The 5,908-nt window shown below is 45.9% G+C and overlaps 1 long non-coding RNA gene across 1 annotated transcript; it reads right to left on the bottom strand.

Annotated features, from left to right (window-relative positions):
• Window positions 1–3,431: 3,431 nt before the first annotated feature.
• Window positions 3,432–5,381, bottom strand: LOC308575317. Its single transcript, XR_014002765.1, has 2 exons — window positions 5,307–5,381; window positions 3,432–3,874 (listed from the first exon to the last, which is right to left on the bottom strand). It is a non-coding gene; the product is annotated as an uncharacterized lncRNA (long non-coding RNA).
• Window positions 5,382–5,908: the final 527 nt, after the last annotated feature.

The following is a 5,908-nucleotide window of genomic DNA, read 5'->3' as shown; positions in this document are numbered from 1 at the left end:
GGAGACTTCAGTGGTTATTTCAGGAATTTCTGCAATTTCTCAAACATTAATGAAACAACAATCATAAAAGAAGCGTCTATCTCAAGGCTGGATAGAAAAGATTATTTTACTCAGATAATTTAGCCTGCCATTTAAACCACACTACTACCACTCAGGCTTTACTGATTGGTGGAGTAAGTGTCGCTCTGCCATCCAAATGCACTGAGGTTGAGAAGGGGGCAGTAACTCCGCCATCCTTGAGCTGGCACAGCAATCAGACCTGGCACTGTGATACCAGTGAGCCTGGCTCAAGACCCACTGGGCTTCAGCCCAGCATTACCTCTCCCCACTGGCAAAAGATTTCTGGACTGCAAGGAGCTGGACTAGGTGACCCTCGTGGGGCATCCAACTTGACAATTCTACGATTCTATGAATCTATGGAAAACCTCCAGAATGCCCTGTTTTGGAGCCTTCTGCTCCCTGCAGCCAGCAAGTACCCTGCCAGCTGCATGCCCACCTGCAGGTTTAGCCAGCAGAGCTGGCTGGAGGGCAGGAATGAGAGGATCTGTTTCTTTCGGGGACTATGCTGCGGAGGGCTGGACTGAGGAGGAATGGTGGCAGCGGCGTAGCGTGGGTTATCAGCACCCGGGGCAAGGCAAGTAATTTGCGCCCCCTAACCCGGGGCAAGGCAATTAATTTGCGCCCCCTAACCCGGGGCAAGGCAAGTACAGTAATTTACTCTCCCAAGCAGCAGCAGCGAGGCTTCTCTTTCCCCCGCGCTCTCCTGGAGCTGCCTCTTTTCTTTCCTTTTTTCCCCTTCTCCAAGGCTTCTCCTTAATTGATTCCTCCACACCGCAGCGTTTCCTGGCTGCTTCCCCCCCCCCTTCCCCTCTCTCTCCTCCTCGCTCTGCTTGCCTTGCCCTGCCCTGCCTGAGAGCGCCCTGAGGAGACTCCGCTCTCCTTTTTGACCAGGCGAGGTGGAAAAGTCTCTTCCCGCCCCCTCGCCAGACTCCCTGCTCGGCTCGGCTCACTACCCAGGCGGCCAGTGGAGAGAGAGCCGCAATTACCATAAAGCTCCTCTCCCTCCGCTTCGCCAAGCTGTCAAAGCCCGGCAGCAGCAGGCACAGCCAGACCCCCGCCAGCCAGCCAGCCCGCCCGCCCGGCTTCCTCTCCTTTTTTTGCCCGCAGCAGAAGGCTTCGCCCTCCCCCTTCCGCGACCTCCTCGCCAAGCCGAGCGAGCGAGCTCCCTAACTCGTGGATTTTAGTAGGGGCAGAGAGCTGCTAGTGCGAGCGCGCCCCCCGCCCATGTTGCGCCCGGTGTGGCCGGCCCCCCTGGCACCCCCCACGCTACGCCACTGAATGGTGGGAGCCTCTCCCTGCTCCAGATCCTGAATCTTCCCAGGAGCAGGAGGACAGTATGGATTTGGAACAGTGGTTTGCAGAGGGACATAGTTCAGAAGGCAGAAGCTGGGATATACTGGATGGTGAACAGCTAGGAGAAGAAACACTGGAAGGGAAAGGGTTCACAGGTTCACAGTCTCTAGACAGCATTCCTCCACGGCCCTCCCCAAGGTCTAGAAGGGCTCAGAAAGTGGCAGAACAGAAAGCACAGAGGGGACAAGCTCAGATTTCTAGACATAGAAGTGACATAGGTTCATTGGGACAGAAGGGAGTGGGAATTAAGAGCACCGCCATTACTAGGAAATGTGTGGTTTTTTTCCTCTCGCTGTGATTATTAAAGTTTTTAACTGGTAAGAAGACTCCTTTTCCTTTGTTCTGCTTATCTACAGCCATGGGGGAGGAAGCCAGTTCCTGGAAGCCTGACAGGTTCTCATCCTTCCAAACACGTCTCCACATTAGTTAGCAATTTTGTTTTTAAAGACATTCAGATGAGATGAACACTAACTTACTTCCAAATTGTTGTTTAGTCATTTAGTCATGTCCGACCCCATGGACCAGAGCACGCCAGGCACTCCTGTCTTCTACTGCCTCCCGCAGTCCGGTCAGACTCATGTTTGTAGCCTTGAAAACACCAACCATTCACTGGAAGGACAGATCGTGAAGCTGAGGCTCCAGTACTTTGGCCACCTCATGAGAAGAGAAGACTCCCTGGAAAAGACCCTGATGTTGGGAAAGATGGAGGGCACAAGGAGAAGGGGACGATAGAGGACGAGATGGTTGGACAGTGTTCTCGAAGCTACGAACATGAGTTTGACCAAACTGCGGGAGGCAGTGGAAGACAGGAGTGCCCGGCATGCTCTGGTCCATGGGGTCACAAAGAGTCGGACACAACTAAATGACTAAACAACAACAAAGTTTTGAAGTATGAGAAAGGGGACAGTTTATTTCCTCATTACCTCTGTCCCCGCATCTCTAGCACACATGTGTGAGAGAAATAAAGTTTGCAGAATCCTCAATTACTCCATGCTACTTTACTCAAAATTCTGCTATTGTTTAATTCTGTAAAGTTCTGCAATGGTCCTCCATCCCTGCTTTATTCAGATCTCTGCTATTGTTTAAAGCCATGGTTTTCCTCTGTGTTCCTTCATCACTGCTTTATTCAAACTTCTGATGGTGTTTTAAACCACCACTTTCCCCCTCTCAGTCTAACTCCCTTCTCACTGTCATACCACGACTGCTGCTGTTGTACAACTTGCCTTTACTTTTTCTCTCATCCCCTGCTCTAACTTCATGCAATTTCAGGATTAGCAAGCATTTCCAGCAGAGGTTGCTATCTGACTTCACACAAATCCAAAATTTTGATGTGGCACTGCAGCTCCTCAAATGTGGGCTGCATGATGACATGATAATATTTTTATTATATATAGTGATATCATTGGACCATGTAGCTCAGTATTGCCTGCAATGGCTGACTGTGAGTCAGGGGTCCTTCCCAGCACTAACTGGAACTATCAGGGACTAAACCTGCAACCACTTTCATGTACAGAAAATGCTCTACCACTGAGCTACAGCCCTTCCCCTGTTCAGGAGACTCAGGCAGAATTGCTGGGTGTGTTGTCACCCTGAGTGTCTTTCAACCTGAGGCAATTGCTTTGCTGTCTAACGAAAGGGCCAGCTCTACAATCCACTATCAACTCTTAGGGGCTTCCAAGAAACTGTGTATTTTAGCATTTAGTTCCCTACAAATAGATTATTTCTGTTTCACTTTTAAACAGAAGCTTGATACAGTGGTACTTTGGGTTAAGTACTTAATTCGTTCCAGAGGTCCGTTCTTAACCTGAAACCGTTCTTAACCTGAAGCACCACTTTAGCTAATGTGGCCTCCCGCTGCTGCCGTGCCACCAGAGCACAATTTCTGTTCTCATCCTGAAGCAAAGTTCTTAACCTGAGGTACTATTTCTGGGTTAGCGGAGTATGTAACCTGAAGCGTATGTAACCCGAGGTACCACTGTATATATGTGAAATATATGACAACAGCAGGAAACTGGAAGTTTTGATGCAGTGAATACTTTATTTTGAAAGAGTCGAGAGACACATTTCAACAACTTGAATTTTCAGTGGATCTAACATTTTGATTTCTTATTCCATGGTCTTCACAATATTCGTTCTGTGCTCTGTGTTTTGGAGCTTAGAATCGCTGGCATGGACTGCATCCGCTCAGGCCTCCGGACTGCATTTTCTGAGAATAGATGCCTGTGGCACTCAGACGGGAGGTTGCACCATATCCACCAAAGGCTGCTCCTTCATTGGAGGTAATCATACGAGCACAGGGGTTGTATTGCTCAATGCAGAGTGGTTGGTCGGGGCAGTAGAGAGCTGGCCCAGGGATGGTCAGGACAAAGGGAGGTGGCTGAATCGTGACGGTGGAGGCAGGGCAGCTGGCGAAGCATTGGTTATATTTGGCAGACATCGTTGCTGAAGTGGTTGTGTGGAACTGAGGAGAAACATCAGGTGCGGGGTTGACACAGTGTACAACGGTCAATGATAATATAATTTCACAGTGTTCAGGTCCCTCAACAGACCTTTAAAAACATATGAAACTTCAGAGGTGGGCAGAAAAATATAGTGATGAATGGGAGCCAGGTTGTATAATACCCCACTTGCGATTCCCAGCAACTGGCAGTTAAAGGTAAAGTGCCTTTGACAATGGAGGTTCAACACAGTCATTGTGGCTTCTGGCCATTAATAAAGTTATCTTCCAGGTTTCCAATGTTAGTTGTACTCAGAGTAAACCCATGGAAATCAATGGACATGAATAATTTTGTTTGGGGAATGTCAATATGGTATCCTTCGGGTGTTGTGGAGTTCAACTCTCATCATCCCCACCCAACATGACCAACAGCCAGGGACAATCAGAGGTGTAGTCCAAACCATTTTGAGTGCAATATGTTTGCTACCCTTGCCTTAGGTCCATTCATAGCAGTTGGTCTACTCTCCCTTAGTTGAATACAACCCATAAAAAATTAAAATAGCAGTAACATCATTATTTTTAATATAGTTTATTGGAAACCTTCCACCAAGAGCAAGGACATTTAATTCTAATCATTATTGGTAAATCTACACCCCCTCCACTACCTTGAATCAGTGTTCAGTTTCTGCCCAATAATACAGAACTGTCCCTAGACCACCATCCTAAGACATTCCAAACATTATATGGGCTTATTAACAACATTCTACGACTTAATCTTCCCTTTGTACAAATTGAAAATGGGTAAGAAAGCGGAAACAAAGAACAGAGCATGCCAACTGAGAAAAATGGCTCTGCTATGGTCTATTTCTCTTCTTAATTTCCACTTCCAGTTCTGCTAGCCAGAAAAGATCGCAAATATATAATGCTGAATAATTGAATTTATTATTTCGGTCACAGACCAGTTCCAGCCCACATACAATATCAAGGAAGTGATAAAACATGATAGGGATACATTTGAATTTGCAATTAGGTATAACAGGGACAATACAGATATATATATTTAAAAATATATAAATTAAAACTTAGTCACTAAGATATAAGCTAAAATTATAATTTAAGGCCTTAATCATTGTGATAGCACGGCTTGTTCCCTAAGTTTTATGTCGATCACACAGAATTTGACTACCCCTAATGTGATCTCAGGATCCTTGTCCTCTACCAGGGATTTTAGACATTGAAGTTCAGATTCATTTTTTGCATAGCAGGGGTAATAAATACCGAACATATATCCCCGTAGAAAAGGCAGCATAACAAGGCATGAGAATGCTGAATAATTAACAAATGGCAAGTTCTAAGAAAGTAAATATAAGATTGTCAGGAGGTATTGCAAGTATCAATAGATATTTTTCAAGAATTCATGCAAAATAATTGCATGAATTATTGTAGCATGACTTACCAGGCTCTGCAGTAAAAGGAACTCGAGTGGAGTGTCTCCGTGCTGAAGGAATCTAGTGATGCTGCTGTGTCTTTTTGGGGTTTTTATACATGGTTACCAAGAGGGTGGTGCCTTTTATTTTCATAAGGTTCTAATTCATTGCTAAAAAAATGTTTGGCCTACAAGTAACACCCAAGTAGTTTCAAGGAGTGTTTTCACCATTCATAACTCTTCTTGCTCATTGTTGATGTTTCACCCTATAGGTGGGGTCCTACGTGTGGAAATTGCCCTGGGTCAATTGTTCCAAAAGCGCTTTTGGGTGTTGGTGCTTTCTGAGTTCAATCTTATGCTAAGCAGAACTGTCCGAGTCTTTTGTGACTCTTCTTTGGTGCAGATAACAGATGAGGAATTTCAAGCATAGGAGAAGGATATATGGAAACTAAGAAAAAAAAACAAATCTCCCATATATCTAAAACCCAAGGTGGCTTCATCAAGAGGATTACAGCAGGCATAGGCAAACTCAGCCGTCCAGATGTTTTGGGGCTATAACCTCCATCATCCCTAGCTAACAGGACCAGTGGTCAGGAATGATGGGAATTGTAGTCCCAAAACATCTGGAGGGC

This window comes from Podarcis bocagei (genome assembly GCF_964188305.1).
Source record: "Podarcis bocagei genome assembly, chromosome: 16".
NCBI lineage: Eukaryota > Metazoa > Chordata > Lepidosauria > Squamata > Lacertidae > Podarcis > Podarcis bocagei.
The sequence above is the reverse complement of the archived record's forward strand: the minus strand, read 5'-3'. Positions and strand labels throughout refer to the sequence as shown.